Here is a 17,792-nt window from a genome sequence, read left to right on the forward strand (position 1 = left end):
ATTTATATTTTGAGGCATAAGATAACTCATGGTCAATTATATTTTACGTAATATAATCTTTAGTATAATAGTATTTTATCTTATGTAATTTATAGTATATAAGTAAGCCTATAATTTTATGCTTTTTAAAATGCTATTTCAGTGTTATAGAGGATTTACAATACTAAAATTCCTGAAACAATGGTGTACACTTCCACTAGTTCAAGTTTACTTTTATGTCTGTCGGGAGTGTGTTGCAACTTTCCTCACAGATTTTGGTAATGTATTGTTATGTGTATATACACATACTCGTTCACACCTTTGTGAAACCTTTTTTTTCCAAAAACAATGGAGCATAGTACATTTGTTTATCATCTGTTTCCATAAAAAAATTATGTTCTGAGGAGAGAATTTGTTAGTTTTGTTCACCATTGGATCTCCAGTGCCATTAATGGTACGGGGCACATAATAAACACTGAAAATATACATTACTTAATTAACTAATTAATTAATTGAAGTATAGTGTCTGTACAGTATTATATGTTACAGGTGTACAATATAGTGATTCACAATTTTTAAAGTTTACACTCTTATTTATAGTTATTATAAAATATTGGCTATATTCCCCTTATTGTACAATATATCCTTATAGCTTATATCAAAACACACTTGAATAAATAAAAGATAGGCAAGCTTCTTCCCTTTCCCGAACCGTTCTCCTCCCAAACACATCTGTGCTTTCACACAAGGTCTTAGATGTTTTCATGATTGGTCTTTATTTATATTTAAGTTTATTATAATTGTCCCTGAGCAAATAAGTTCTAGAGCAGAAATTGCAGACTGGGGACTCATGGAGAATTTAGCAGACATCTTTGTTCCTCCCTGAACAAGTTTTAATAAGTCTCTTTTCAGTTGGGTGGTGCCCACAGGAACCCTGAGGTTTTGCCTGGCTTCCTGCGCCAGGACTCCCCACTCCTCACAGGCCCGGGCCTTCCTGCATACAAGCTCCCAAAGCCACAGGCTCTACTGTCCTTTGACCCTTCACCAGGATTCTTTTCCTAATCATTCTTCCCTTCTGGCCTTAGAAGGTATTTGCCCTTTCTGTCTGGATCCAGTGAATTTTCTGCATGCACAAGACAGAGAAAAACTGGCCTATATTAAGAGCTTACTAGGGGTCAGACAATCCTTGTAATATTATCTCATTTAATTCTCACAGTAACCCAGTAGGTCAGGATGTATTGTCTAAAACAACAACAAAACCAAACAAAACCCAGATCCGTAAGTTTCTTATGCTCTGTAGTAGCTGTAGCTTAATAATTTAACTGAATGCAGTCATTTTATTACTTATGAAATTAGTGGGGTTTTCAGCCTCTGAAAACCTTGTAAATTAATTTTTGAATATTATGTATTGACTCAAAACCATGTGTTTCTTGTGTCTCTTTTTATTCTCAGAACCCCGTTTAATTCTCTCTGCACTAAACGCACTCAATGAAGAATTGCTGGGGCTTATTCTGTGATAAAAGAGGCAGATGTGTGAAGCATTTTAATTCTCAAAAGGCAGTAAGTTATGATAAATATGTGGGTCACATCATGGGTGAATTTGTCCATTATATGACTTTTGAAGCAAGAGTTGTCCGGACATAGAGGAGGTGCAGCTATAGCGTAGGTGGGAAAGCACGGAGAGACTAAGCAAAGTTTGAACTTAACCTCAAACGAATGAGCCTGGCAAGTTTTCATGAAACTCGAGTCTTAGGTTGGCATCCAGGAAGAGGACTCAGAGTGGGAATGGATTGTACTTGGTGTGAATGAAACTACGGAAATGGAAGCCCAGGGTTCAAGGAGGCTCGTGTGTTTAGCCCTTCGGAACAGAAGGCAGCAGGTCAGGGAACTTTCACAAAGTACCTTTTTCGTCAGTGATCGATGTCTGTAATTCTTTATTACCAGCTCTGTCCTCATTCTACTGGACTTCTGTCTGACATCATCAAAGAAGCTTCCACGAGTAATTTATCCTCCACTCCTTCACTTCTCCTGAGAGCGCGTTTGTCCCCTGGTAGACCCTTACTTAGCCTTGGCAACTTGACAGCAAAATATGCATGAATATTTTCTCTTTAGTTTATCCCCACTGTCCAGCTTCTATGTCAAGACTCTGTCTTGTACCCAGACACAGCAGTTCCCTAGTCTCTAGTTTTCAAATCCACCCACCGCTTAGCTGTCACAGTCACCTGCTTTAAAGACAAATCATTCTCTCCATTTCCTAAAAATGAAATCACCGCCTTTTTAATCTGCAATGAGAAGAGACAGCACTTAGGCACTGCCCAGCCTTCCCACTGGCTTCTCTCCTCACCATCAAAGGTGGGCTGCGTCTAGTTTCTCCCTACAAACTGTTCAACCCTCCGCTCATTCCTCACCCCAATCCTTTTTTTTTTAAATTGCAGTACAGTTGATTGACAGTGTTGTGTTAGTTTCAGGTATACAGCAAAGTGGTTCATATATATATATATATATATATATGAATATATATATATATATATATCTGTTCTTTTTCAGATTCTTTTCTATTATAGGTTATTACAAGGTATTGAATATAGTTCCCTGTGCTATATAGTAGGTTCCTGTTGTTTAGCTCTTTTATACACAGTAGTGTGTATCTGTTAATTCCAAGCTCCTAATTTATCCCTCCCCCCACTTTTCTCCTTTGGTAACCATATGTTTTTTTTCTATGTCTATGAATCTGTTTCTGTTTTGTAAATAAATTCATTTGTATCATTTTTTTTAGATTCCACATATAAGTGGAATAAGATACCATAAGATATCATATGATATTTGTCCTTCTCTGTCTGACTTATTTCACTGAATATGACAATCTCTAGGTCCATCCACGTTGCTGCAAATGGCATTATTTCATTTTCTTTATGGCAGAGTAATATTCCATTATATATATATATATATGTATATATATACACACATATATATCACATCTTCTTTATCCGTTCACCTGCCCATGGACGTTTAGGTTGCTTCCATGTCTTGGCTGTTGTGAATAATGCTGCTGTGAACATTGGGGTGCACCCACTGTCCCTTATACAGTTGATTACTTTATGCAGTTGATTACTGTTCGTCCACTGGAAATCTGTCATTCACCCCATTACCCAGAAAGATCTGACTACCCTGGCATCCCCCCTTTTCAACTTTAATTATATGCTTCACTTTCATGATTCTGAAAAAAACCAATCAAGTATGATATATTGATATATCTATATATATCACAGCAATATCTTCCAACTGGAGGGCAGTATTCTTTTTTTTCTTTTTTAACATCTTTATTGGAGTATAATTGCTTTACAGTGGTGTGTTAGTTTCTGCTGTATAACAAAGTGAATCAGCTATACATATACATATGTCCCCATGTCTCCTCCCTCTTGCGTCTCCCTCCCACCCTCCCTATCCCACCCCTCTAGGTGGTCACAAAGCTGGAGGGCACTATTCCCGAGGACAGGAATTTGAGGAGTGTTTCGGCTGTTAGATTGCCATATGTGGTAGGCAGAACAGTGCTCCTCCAAAGATTTCCACATTCAAATCCCCAGAACCTGTGAATATGTTACCTTACATGGAAAAGGGACTTGGCATAAATGATTAAATGAAGAATTTTGAGCTGGGCAGATTATTTTAGATTATCCCAATGTAATCCTGAAGGTCCTTATAAGAGGAAGGCAGCAGTGTCAGAGAGAGAGAGATTAGAAGATACCACACTGCTGGCTTTGGAGATGGAAGAAGGCCCAGAAATCAAAAAATGCAGGCAGGACTTCCCTGGTGGCGCAGTGGTTGAGAGTCCGCCTGCCGATGCAGGGGACACAGGTTCATGCCCCGGTCCGGGAAGATCCCACGTGTCGCGGAGCGGCTGGGCCCGTGAGCCGTGGCCGCTGAGCCTGTGCGTCCGGAGCCTGTGCTCTGCGGCGGGAGAGGCCACAGCAGTGAGAGGCCTGCGTACCGCAAAAAAATAAATAAATAAATAAAATGCAGGCAGCCTCTAGAAGCTGGAAGAGGCAAGGGAACAGACTTTCCTCTGTGTCCTCCAGAGTGACCACAGCACTACTGACACTTGGAGTTTTTCCCAGTGAAAGCCACTTTGGCCTTCTGAAATACAGAACTATAAAATAATAAGTTTGTGTTGTTTTGCATCATTACATTTGTAATATTTTGTTACAGTAACAGTGAGAAACCAATACAAAATATATAGAGGAGAGAGTTTGTAAATATTTGATGTGGAAGTAAATGAATGATGGCATGGAGCTTATGATGGACATATTAGATTTCATATCAAGTGCATAAGAGGAGGTCAGTCCTTGCTTAGGGGATAGAAAGAAGAAGATATTAGTGGGGTGGTGTGAGTGAGGAACAGAGAAAGAAGACTGATGCTGGTAGGTATCTGAGACTGGAGACTTCCAGAATATTGAAATAATGGAAATAATATTAAAATGACAAAAAAACCCTTCCACTACACTAGGAGACATAACAAAGTGATTAAAGGTTAAAAAACTTTAGGACGTGGAGCAACAGGAACTCTCCTTCACTGCTGGTGGGAACGCAGAAAGGTGCGGCCACTTCCGGAGACAGTTTAGCAATTTATTACAAAACTAAACATCCTCTTGCCATACGATCCAGCAGTTGCCCTCCTTGGTGCCCCAAAGAAGTTAAACACGTATGTCCACACAAAAACCTGCGTACAGATATTTACAGTAGCCTTATAATCACCAAAACTTGAAAGCCACCAAGATGTCCTTCAGTAGCTAAGTGGAGAAATAAACTGTGGTCCATCCAGATCATGGAATATTATTTAGCTCTAAAAAGAAATGAGCTACCAATTCATGAAAAGACATGGAGGAACCTTGAATGCATGTTATTAAGTGAAAGAAGCCAATTTGGAAAGGTCACGTACTGCATGATTTCAATTATATGACAGTCTAGGAAAGGCCAAACTATGGAGACAGTAAAAAGTTCCGTGGTTGCTAAGAGTTGGGGGTGGGTACGAATAGGCAGATCAAGGAGAATTTTTAGGCCAGTGAAAATACTCTGTGTGAAACTATAGTGGTGGATAAGCATGGATAAACATCATTACACGTTTGTCCAAACCCATAGAACGTATAACACCAAGAGTGAACTGTAACGTAAACTATGGACTTTGGGTGATTATGATGTATCAGCACAGGTTCATCCATTGTGACAAATGCCCCCCTCCTGATAACGAGGAGGTGCTATGCATTGTGAGAGCAGTGGGGTCATGGGTGATCTCTGTAGCTCCCCCTCACATTTACTGTGAACCTAAAGCTGCTCTGTGGGAACTCCCTGGCGGTCCAGTGGTTAGGACTCTGCGTTTTCACTGCTGAGGCCCTGGGTTCGATCCCTGGTCAGGGAACTAGGATCCCACAAGTCACAGGGTGCAGCGAAAAATAAACAAAAACAAACAAATAAATAAATAAAGCTGCTCTAAAAATCTAGAGTCTTCATTTAAAAACAAAAAGTAAGAAATCTGACTTGAAGTAAAAGCTAGTTCTGGAAATGATGTAAAGCAGAAGCAACAACCCTGAGCCCACATTGCTTGCAGGAACTTTGGTGCAGACTCTCTGGTCCCTCCCTGGGCAAGAGACTTTGAATTTCTGTCTTTGACGGTCTCCCATGAGATTGGAACTGAATCCAGCTCTGTTTCGTGTCCATCTCTCTGATGGGGCCAGTTGGCTGGCAGACCGTGTCACTGTCTTTGTGCAGCCCCGGCCTACACTGCCGATGGGCAAGCAGTGGAGCATGTGAGCCGTGGGGAGAGACAGGCGACCTCAGGGACGGTTCAGCCACTGGCGACACCATGCCTCCCCCGTCTGCTGTTTGACAGAGATGCTAGGGGTGCCTCTTCCAGTGGCGTCAGCCTGTTGGCAGCTGTGCACAGGAGTCTTGGAAAGAACAAAAGTCTTTGCAGTTGCCTGTTAGTCCAGCTCCACTGTGCCTTTGAGCTTTTAACTCAAATATAACCTGTGGGCAAAGACACAGAGCACGTACGCTCGAGCGATGTCCGAAAATTATCCTCCAGCTGATGCTGACACTTTACTTAGACTTAACACCTTGGACCTGAATGTGGAGTTTTGAGTTCTTTAACGAAAGTATAAAAAGAGTTTTCCTCTCACCTGCCTAGAGTACAAACAAAATGTAAAATAGAAAAGCCAAGCTTTTGTTAGATCTGCCATTTATGTTGTCATGATTTTTAACTAAGGCAAATAATATTGAATCATTTGTAGCACTTAGAGGTTTATTTAAGTTATAATGTCAGTGGATATGTAATAGAAATAAACTAAGTTGAAAGCAATGATCATCATTTGTCTTTATTTTATTCTGCTTACCAGAGCTATCGTTCCCTTCTAAATTTGCTTTTTCAATTAAAAAGCATTTACTGAACCCCTGCTAACGCTTTGAAAATGAATTATTGCATTTGGGAGAAAGCTATCCCATTATTTTTCTCTTTTCTTCTTTGCCAGCAGAGTTAACTTGCTTTTTGAGAATGTGTCTTAAAGAGAAATACTGTATCCACAGCCATAACGCATGGCTAGAAATGAACCTAATATTTTACACATTTGATAAATACGACGTCAGGATGTCCACACTTTAGCACTTGGCATTGTGCCTTGCGCCTTTTTATGGAAACTTCTTCCTTGCCTTTTGTATAAATACCAAAATCACATTGTCACCTGTGATAGAGCAGCTCCTCCTTTCTTTCCCTTCACACGCTTATTTTTATCCATACTTTTCTTAAATATTGGGGTTCTAAAAAGCCATCTGTTCTTTATTCTGTTTTCACACTCCACAATCCTCTTGGATAATTGCATCTGTTCCCTTGGTTTCATCTTGCAACTATACCAGGTAACTTCCGTATCTCCTCTTCAGCCCAAGTCTTTCTCCTAAGTTTCAGACCCATCCACCCAAGAGTCTAGTAGACTCTGTCCTGTGGCCAGCTCCCGGGGTCTGAGACTGAACTCATCACGTAGCCCCTGACCCCCCAAATCTACTCCTGCTTCTTTATTCTAGCCCTGCCTGGCTGTAACTCTGATGCCTCCTTCTCAGTTCTCTCATCACCTGGTCCTGCTCACTTGCCATCTCTTGAGTCTGTTTTCTTGTCATCAGTCCTACAGTTAAGACTGTCACTTAGCCTTCTTTACTTCCCGCTGCAATTGTGCAGTACCATCTTAACTGTCCCTTCTACCTTGAGGCTGCTTCCCTTCCATTTCATTCTCTATAGTTATTCCAGAAGTATCTTACACAGCATCCCATTTTTGCTCTATGAAATCTCCCCATGTTTTTTCATAGCCTAGGGGACAAATTCTTCACCCTTAAGCTTTATGAATTGATCCCTGTCTATTTTTCTCAACTTATCTCTAGACTTCCCAGCTAACATCTACTATTCTAAGCACACTGTGGTTTCCTCATGGATACTATTGTTTGGGGAGTAAACCTGATGCAAGGGTAGCTTCCAAATGCACTGCTAGCCAGGCCATCCCAGAGGTTGCAGGGCATAAAAGCTGACACTCCAAATTAAAATGTCACTAACTTAATTTAAAACACACAGCAAGAGCGGGGGGGGAAGAGATGAGTGTGTTAATGTGGATAGAATAGTGTGCGGGCAGCCAGAGGACCGTACGTACTACTTGAGCCCTGGGACACAGAGGATGATGATGATGTGGTTATGCACCTGAATTGAAGGCTAAGCCCATGGATACAAGGTGCCCTGGGCTGATGCCACAGGCTTCCGGTTTTGGAGAACAGGTTCACCTGGCCACAGGTGTGGCTTGCTCATCAGCCTGCTGTCAGACGTGGGCTATCTCTGCTTTTCTAGGGTCTAGAGCACACTGAGGCCGGAAGGGGAGCATACTCGGTGACACTGGTGGGTGGCCACCTTCGGGGGGCCCAGAGCTGTCAGCCCGGAAGGGACAAGATCACGGTGTAGCTCTGCCATTGTTACTATCTATATGCAGTACTCCTATTTCTGGACACCGGTTTTTATTTATTCCGTCTGTCTTTGGCGCGTCTCACTCACACTTTCCTGGGTTCTGCCTGTGTTGCACTTTCCTCTTTACACATACCTGTAATCAACATATCCCCTGCATGTTGCCTTTATCTCTCAAAATGCCAGCTTACCTACAGTTTACATTGAACACTTTTTTTTTTTTAAAGGGCTTCAAGTGCTTGACTTTTTTTTTAATTAATTAACTAATTAATTTATTTTTGCTGTGTTGGGTCTTCGTTTCTGTGCGAGGGCTTTCACTAGTTGCGGCGAGCGGGGGCCACTCTTCATCGCGGTGCGTGGGCCTCTCACTATTGCGGCCTCTCCCGTTACGGAGCACAGGCTCCAGACGCGCACGCTCAGTAGTTGTGGCTCACGGGCCTAGTTGCTCTGCGGCATGTGGGATCTTCCCGGACCGGGGCTCGAACCCGTGTCCCCTGCATTAGCAGGCAGATTCTCAACCACTGGGCCACCAGGGAAGCCCCATTGAATACTTTTTATGAGTTTGTCCAATGTGTTTGTGTGTCTTGTCCTTCTAGCAGCATTGAACTCATTCTCAAATGCATAGGCTCCAATACTACACCATTCCAGCCTCGCACGATGATGTGTCTCCAGGCCCTCGCTCCTCCCTCCTGTCGTATCTATCTGCCTTCCATTTTCCAGGCTAATTTTCATTCACCCTTCAAGGCCTGATCTTGCTTCTCCTCCCTTCAGAAGCTTCCGTGAGCCTCCATTGCGGACCAAAAGTCCGGGAGATAATGCTTCCTTTCTCTTCGCCTGCTGTAGTATTTAATCACGGTTTACTGTAACTTCATGCTTACCGCTTCGTTCTCTCACGTTACACTGGAACAGCCTTGGGCAGTGATTTTGCCTTGTATCTGTTGGTATTCTGAGTTACGCCAGGCTGAGTTATTCCCGGGGTGGAAATATGAGGTGTGGGGTGGATAACTAACGGTCTTTCTGTATTTTCCTCCCACTCCCAGTTGCAAATATTCTGGTTCCACTTCAAGACTGTGATTTCCCCCAACAGTTTAAGAAATCCCGAGAGGTGTCTCACGTGCATTCACGGCACAGTCCTCTCAGCTGCCCCGTGGAAGGTGCCACCGCGCTTCTGCCCTCGCCTGGCTCCCCCATGTCATCTGCGGCCGACGACTCTAGTGCCCGAGGAAGGAGATGATACCTGTCCTCCAGGGTCCCAGAGCAGCTGTGCTCTCTCACTGTAGCTTCGGTTTCCTTCACGTGCCTTGAAGCTCCTTGGAGGGTCTCTTCGTTTGGTGGCAAATAGTCTCCTTTTACTTTATACTCTGTTCGTGGGTCAAGATCAGTGCTGTCTTCACTTGCCGACAATTATAGAAATTGTACAACGCTCTGGCGATACTTTTCCTTCCTGAAATGCTTGTAATCTGACTTCTGTGATCCTACCCTGTCATGTTACTCTGATTTCTTTTTTTCTTCGCTTCTTTCCCTGGGGCTTTTTGTTTTGCTTTTCTTTAACTAAAGCAAAAATCTGAGGTACCTGCTTATCTCCCAATCTTTTCTATAAATACCTGTCACAGAATTTTCTTCCATTCTTTTGCCTTGAGTTGCTACCTTCGCGGTGTTGACTCCCTACTCTAACTGATTAATTTTGCCATCTTATCCAAGTTTAGTCATGTTCTCATTATTGTCTGCTTGGGGGAGGATTTTAATATTTCCCAGATTCCACTGGCTTCTCCAATCTACATTAGCTGTTGATTTCTGTCCTCAAAGTGGGAAATGGTCTGTTTACTCTAAAACCTTAGAAGAGAAGTTTTCTATTATATAAGTACAATGGGTGAAAATATGTAAATAAATTATTCAGGAGAAGGAGTTGAAATGCTTACTCACTCAGCAATCTCTTTATCAAGGCAAGAGGGATTATGCCAGTAAAAACTTGAGTACTACACATGCATTTTCTCTCATTTAACTTTATTGCTAAATAATGATTAAAAGCATGTCTAAAATTGTATATCCATATATAAATATATAGGTAGATAAGTAGATAGGCAGATGAGAGATACACACACATACACGCATGTTATCACTTAGTAGGGCTACATGATAATTGGATTGAATCTAGCAACTAGCATCAAGTATCCCCTGAGAATAATTAAGGCAATCTTTTATTAAAGTCTCATTATTTTCATTTTTCTTAAAGAAGGATTCCAAATGTTAAGAGCCTTGCTGCAGTAAAATAAAAAGAATAATAATACTGTGATTTCAGTTTTCCACAAAGAGGGCTTAAATTATTCTCCTAGCAAAGATAATGATGGCAGGTGTCATAAACCAGTGGGTTCCCTCCTTCTCTATTCAAGGTGTTCATTGTACCAAGTTCGCCAGTTTTATATTGAGGTCAAATTGGCTTTGGCAATTCCTGCTGAGTTCCAGGCTCCCACTGATTTTTGCTTTTGGAAAAGTCTCTGGTCTTCTGCCCTCTGCCTTTGGGAGAGAACTTCCCATGGGCGTGAGCATCCTTGGTCCTGCTTCCTGAGCCCCCACTGTGAATCAGAGGCAAAGCTGCTGACGGCTGCCTGATATCCTGAGGGAGGGCCCCTCAACAGGGTCTTCTCGAAGAAAATTAGCAGCTGTGGAGAGAATTGGAGAGAATCGCAGAGTGGAGGGCTCTGCTCCGTGGGGTGTTTGCAGAGGAAGTGTGTGTCTGAGGGCAGTGAAGGGGGGCGGCATTCTTTGTTGTCCTGCCAAAGACACCGCCCACCCAGCTTCCAGGCTGGATTGTAGATGCTCTGCCCTCAGGGAGTTTTCCCAGCACCAGCTGGCAGAGCTGGTTCCTCCCTCTGCCCCGCCCCCCACTGGAGAGCTCCCACGTGGGTGGGAACCTGCTTCAAAGACTCAGGATGATGCCTTGGAGCGCAGCAATGTGCCAGAGGATGAAGCAGAATCCAAGGCAGGTGTCACCTCCGTCCCTTGGCATGGGCTAAATCATTTTCTCACTTGTTCCTGTATTGGTGAGAGCACAGTTGAGTCCTGTGCCGCCTGTCCACACGGGGCGGATGAAGCAGGGAGCTGATGAGACATTTGATTCTTCTTCACTTTGCATAAACGTTCCCTCAATAGCACCGTGGGGGGTTGAATTGTGCCCCCCCCAAGCTACGTTGAAATCCAATCCCCGTACCTCTCTGAATGTGACCTTATTTGGAAGTAGAGTGTTTGAAGAAGTAGTTAGAGCATCCCTAACGTGACCCGCCTTTGTAGGAGACACAGACACAGAGGAAGACAGCCTTGGGGAGACAGAGGCAGAGAGTGGGGTAGTGGCAGCTGCAAACCCAGGATGAGCAAGGATTGGTGGTAGCCCCCAGGAGCTGAGGAAGGCATGGAAGAGATTCTCCGCTAGTATACCGCCCTGCCGACGCCTTGATTCTGGACTTCCGGCCTCCAGAACTGTGAGAGAATTGTGTTCTGTTTCGAACCACCCAGTTTGTGGCACTTTGCTCCGGTAGCCCTAGGAAACTAATACAAAACACGTATACCGGGAAGATTCTGTAAGAAAAACAAGGAGCGGTACCACCATCATTTTAGAAAACTGCCTTTTATCTGAAAGTTTAATATTGTGACCTGTGATTCAAGCTGAATGCTAGTGACTGAAACATTGTTCAGGTAAACTACAGACCCTCTCACACCTGTCACAATGATAATACAAGTTAGCTCATGTTCTTTTCATTAGGGCTTTTAGAAGATTTTAGACAGGCACCGAAATGTACTCTGTAGCAAAAAGAATTAACCTTAAATTCGCTTTCCTAGTGCTGAATTACCACTAGTTGGTATTAAAATATCAGGCTAAGAGTGAGTGTAAAAGACCCATCTTTCTAGAAAGGCGCGGCAGTGCTGTTTGCAGGAAGCAGTTCACTCTCTACTGGGGTTGGAACAGCAGAGCTTGGCTGGCCTGTTACCATGTTGCAGTTGCCATAGCAACGTCAAACCAATGAATGGACCACCTCCCAGAGACAGGGAGGTGAGTACGTGTGAAATTGATTCCGTTGCACACAGGAATACGCTCAAGCCAAATTTGTCAGGATAGCATTTCTGGTAGGCAACTGCATTTTCAATTATATAGACATGATGAATATGATTTTAAATATTTACCTCGGATATTCTAGTAAAATGGTGTTTGAAAATTAAGTGTGCTATGGAAATTTTATGCTCTTTATATATGCTCTGCACTTGTTTCAGACAACACTGAATTTGTTTTCATTCATCTAAATTTGGATAGCTAAAGCAGAATTTTACATCTGAGATGAATCTTTTAAGTTATGTATCCTTGATGTTTAACTGCTTTTATTTGCTCATTTTAGATTAACATGTTTAGAGAAATGACTTTAGAAAATGTAAATGAAAGTTGTTACTGTATGGTTTTATTTTTAGATAACATCTGTAAAGCGTAAATTCCATTTTACATTGAACAGTGTAACATATAAGTAGTCTAAATCAGTGAAAAATAAAAGGTTTGCTATTTTAGTACTTAAGGAGCCCATGGTAAGGTTTTATAAAAATAATTGATTCACATGACATATTACTGAATTGTGTTCACACTCATTTTCAGCATGCAGTTATTAATATAGTGTTATTCTAGGTATGAAGTAGGTCTTGAACTTGGTCCATGTAATCCTTATGATAAATGCTTTATTTTGTGTAATCTGATAAAATAGACGTGGTTTGCTTCCTTTCATTTCTTACTTATAGTACATACTTGGCTTTGTCTCCCCGTAAGGTTGCAGAAACTGTACAGAACAGAGCAAGATCTATCTGTGATGTGGTAATTACTGAAATGCCTTTATTCAATGTGGTTCATATTAACAAAATATATTTATCAGGCATGATCAATTTGAAATTAGAACATGTCTAACCCCAGGGGCCCGGTTCATGCTAAGAGCTGTCTACTTTCCCATTAGTTCAACTTGGAGAACAGAAGAGCATGACTTGTTTACGTAACAGAAACCAATATTTGCTCTCTTTTATTCTCTTCTCTGCATAGTCTTCCAAGGGCAACGTGCGCCAGATCCTGGCAAAACCCTTGCTGACGATGCATTTCCCCTTGGGCGATAAAATGGAACTGTCTAAACTAAAACAATGCTGTCAGAATATTAGGACTTTCTAACAGTTCCATGTGGAGCCGTTGATTTTCCTTATGAAAAGATACAAGCGTTTTTTAATTCAAGCTGAGGTGAGGTATTATCAGATGTGTTCCCTTTTGCTTCATGATCAACACTGATATTTATTTGAAAGCACTGGCACACGAACGTGATGCGGTGCATCACACTGTACTTTGTACTGACACACGTGTATCCGTTCCCATATGAATGCTATTACCTATTTCTTGTGTGTAAACCCATTTAGACATTTGAGCACCCAGACTTAGGGGAAAAATGCATATTCAAAATACTAAATAAGACAAGCCATTCAAGCAGGTAAATCGAATAAATCCTCTGGTACAAAGTTACTTTGGGAATAATGGTATATTTTCTGGTACGAAGGTGGTAAGTAAGCACTGTTTAAAACAGAATCTCAGGAGACAAGAAAAATGTTTCTATATACAACCTCACTCCATCAATGTCTCGATAGCCTTTCTGAATCTGGGCTCTGTGATCAACCTTCTAGTTTTAATTGCCCAGGTAAGCTTTTTCATGGAAGGTACCCCGACTGTCAGAGAACATAAGGAGAGGTAGGAAGTGTAGAATAAGGGATTATTCATTTTGAAATCACTGTCACGGCACCCACTGGCATATCATTTGCTGCAGATTTTAAGGGTGTGACAATTTATTAGTGATGAGCTCCATTTCTGGGAGACTTACTGTGTATACTGCTTGAGATACTTGCATTTAAAAATGACATTCTAGGGACTTCCCTGGCGGTCCATTGGTTAAGACTTCGACTTCCAATGCAGGGTGTGCGTGCTCGATCCCTGGTTGGGGAGCTAAGATCCCACATGCCTCGCGGCCAAAAAACCAGAACAGAAAACAGAAGCAATATTGTAACAAATTCAATACAGACTTTAGAACAATAAAAGATGAATAAATAGAAATGACGTTCTAGACAACTGGGATAGTATTTTGGCATACTTACAGGGACCAGTAATGCTGACCCATGGATTTTATTGTTGCTGTTGTTGTTATGGGTCTGTAATAAGTACAGGCATCGACAGAATGTGCTTAGGAATATTCAGACAGTGTGGCGCTGCTGTGACATCCAGGGGACTGGTCAGGGGGGTCATCTCATCAGTAGGGACCACGTAGGGTACTGCTGAGCCTATGTGATGTGTTGCAGGTGGTGTGAGCTGCATACGTTAGTAGGACCACACTTTTTAAAGACCATTTTATTGAGATATGGTTGACATGGAAAAACCTGTAGATATTTAATGTCTACAGCTCTATGAGTTTGGGGATAAGTACCCATCCATGAAACCATCACCAAAATCAAGGCCATAGAGATATCCATCTCCTCCCAATGTGTCCTCCTGCTTCCTTTATTATTACTGTTGTTACCATTTTTTGTATGTGTGGTAAGAATACTTAGCATAAGAGCTACCCTCTTGGAAAATTTTAAGCATACGATAGACTGTTGTTCGCTGTAGGCACTATGCTGTGGAGTAGATCTCCAGAAATTAATTGTGTGGAACTGAAACTTTGTACCCTTTGACCTTCACCTTCTCATTTGCCCCTCCCCCTAGCCCCTGGCAATCCCCACTCTACCCTCTGCTTCTACGAGGTTGACTTTTTTAGATCCTGCCTATAGGTGAGATCATACGGTATTTATCTCTCTGTGTCTGGCTTATTTCACTGAGCATAATGTTACAATGTTTTCAAGGTTCATCCCTGTAGCATTGTAGCATGTCAGAACTACTTTGCTCTTTAACACTGAGTAATATTCCATTGTACAGATGTACCGTATTGACTTCTCCAATTACCAATTGATGGACATTTGTTTCTACTTTTTGGCTATTAAGCATAATGTTGCTATATGTAGTCATGTATGAGATTTTGTGCATGTAGGGTATCAGTTTTTGGGGGTATGTACTTAGGACTGTAACTTCTGAGTCATATGGTAGCTCCGATTTTAACATTTGAGGAGCTGCCAAACTGTTTTCCAAAGGGACAGCAGCATTTTAATATCCCACTAGCAATGGGTAAGGGTTCTAATATATTCATATCCTCACCAACACCTATTACGGTGTGAATCGTACCCATTTTACTGGGTGTGAAGTGGTACCTCACTGAGGTTGTAATTTGCATTTCCCTAATCACTAGTCATGTACAGAGTCTTTTCATGTGCCTGTTGCCCAGTTGTATACCTTCTTTGGAGAACTGTCTATTCATATCCTTTGCCCATTGTTTACTTGGGTTGCCCTTTTATTGTCAAGTTGTAAAGGTTCTTTTTATAGCGTTCTGGATACCAGTCCCTTATATGTTTTGCAAATATTTTCTCCCATTATGTTGGTCATCTTTTCACTTTATTGATGGTATCAACTACATGACAAGAGTTTGAAATTTTGCTGTAGTCCAAATTATCTCCTTTTTTTGCCACTTGTGCTTTTGGTGTCATATCTAAAGAAACCATTGTCCAGGTCAAGGCCACAAAGATCTATGCCTACATTTTCTTCCGAGAGTTTTATAGTTTTAGCTCTTATATTTAGTTCTATGAGCCTGTGATCCATTTTGAGATAATTTTTGTGTATGGTGTACGGAAGGAGTCCGACTTTATTCTTTTGTGTGTGGATACTAAGTTTTTCAGTATCATTTGTTAAAAACCTATTCTTTCCTATTTGCACCTTTGTCAAAATTTGACCATAAATGTGAGGGTTTGTTTATGGACTCTCGATTATATTTCATTGACCTTTGTGTCTGTCCTTATGCCAGTACCACACTGTCTTGATTACTGTTGCTGTTCAGTAAGTTTTGAAATTGCTAATGTGAGCTCTCTAACGTTGTTCTTTCTTTAAGATTATTTTGGCTAGTCTGGGTCGCTTGCCTTTTCATATAAATTTTATGATCAGCTTACCAATTTCTTCACAAAAGTCTGATAGAATTTTGATGGAGTCTGTGTTGAATCATTGTGTAGATCATCTGGGGAGTATTGCCATCTTAATAATATTTTGGCTTTCCATCCATGAACATGGAATGTCCATTTATTACAAGTTCTTTCAACAATGTTTTGCAGGTTTTATTGTACAAATCTTGGACTTCTGTTATATTTATTTCTAAGCATTTTCATTATTTTTGTTGCTATTATAAATAATTTTTCCCCTAATTTATTTTGATTTGTTCATTATTAGTGCACAGAAATGTAATCGATTTTTGTATGCTGATCTCATACCCTGGAAACTTGCTAAATTCAATTATTAGTTCTAATAGATTTTTTTTTTGTATGGATTGCTTAAGATTCTCTTTATACAAGAGGATAGCTTTTGTTGTTAGAGACAGATTTACTTCTTTCTTTCCAATCTGGATGCCTGTTATTTCCTTTTATTGTCTTATTGTCCTGGCTGGAACCTCCATTACAGTGTTGAATAGAAGTGGTGAGAGCAGACATCCTTGTCTTGTTTCGATCTTCAAAGGAAAACTTTTAGGTTTTCATCATTAAATATGATACTAGCTCTGAGTTTTTTGTGGATGTCCTTTATCGGATTGAGGAAGTTCCCTTCTCTTCCTAGTTTGTTGAGTGTTTTTAACAAGCATGTTGTTGGATTTTGTCAAATGCTCTGTGTCTGTTGCAATGATCATATGGCTTTTGTCCTTTATACTATTAATACGGTGTGTTGCATTGATTTCTTTTTACATGTTAAACCAACTTTGCATCCTTGGTATAAATCCTACTGGACCATGGTGTATAATCGTTTTTATATGTTTGCAAAGTTCATATGCTTATATTTTGTTGAGGATTTTTTTTGAATCTATATTCTTTTTTTTTTTGCGGTACGCGGACCTCCCACTGCCGTGGCCTCTCCCGCCGCGGAGCACAGGCTCCGGACGCGCAGGCCCAGCGGCCATGGCTCACGGGCCCAGCCGCTCCGCGGCACGTGGGATCCTCCCAGACCGGGGCACGATCCCGTGTCCCCTGCATCGGCAGGCGGACTCCCAACCACTGCGCCACCAGGGAAGCCCTGAATCTATATTCTTAAAACACTTGTCTGTAGTTTTCTTCTCTTGTGATGTCTACTATGTTTTGGTAATACTGGCCTCATAGAGTGAGTTGGGAAGCATTTTCTCTTCTTTCATTTTTTGGAATTTTTTGTGAAGAATTGGTATTACTTCTCCCTTAAATGTTTGCTCTAATTCCCAAATGAAGCCAGATGGGCCTGGGAAGCTAACAGTTAAGGCTAGATTTTTGTATCTCTTTGCCTACTTGGGTACAAGAGTCTGAAATACTTTGTAAGTTCCACCAAGTCCATGTATATGTCTGAGATGATAATATAGGCAGGGTTTATTTAACTGAGGACTTTGTGAAAATTTAAAAAATACATGGAGAATGCTCACATCTGTTTATGATTGTAAATGGCATGGTTATGGCTAAGAGCCTTGCCTCTTTGTTGATCTTGTATCCATTATTCTGTTTTGCAGCTAAGCTTTTCAGTGATCTTGTACCGAGATTAGGGCTTTCCTTTGAGAGGGCCATTATTTTGAATTAAAACATCTCTTGGGTCTATTAGTCACTTGCTTAAAGTTGTCTTTGAGGACAAAGCATTTATCAAAAACATTCTAAGGAGGTCTAAGGTGACGCTGACAGGTTATTGTAATTTTGGTTT

The 17,792-nt window shown here is 41.3% G+C and overlaps 1 protein-coding gene across 1 annotated transcript in view; it reads left to right on the forward strand.

Annotated features, from left to right (window-relative positions):
* Positions 1-17,792, forward strand: part of MYO16 (myosin XVI) — a 530,197-nt gene that overhangs the window by 34,591 nt on the left and 477,814 nt on the right. The gene's annotated exons all lie outside the window — the stretch shown is intronic.

Source organism: Globicephala melas, chromosome 18 (assembly GCF_963455315.2).
Source record: "Globicephala melas chromosome 18, mGloMel1.2, whole genome shotgun sequence".
Taxonomy (NCBI): domain Eukaryota; kingdom Metazoa; phylum Chordata; class Mammalia; order Artiodactyla; family Delphinidae; genus Globicephala; species Globicephala melas.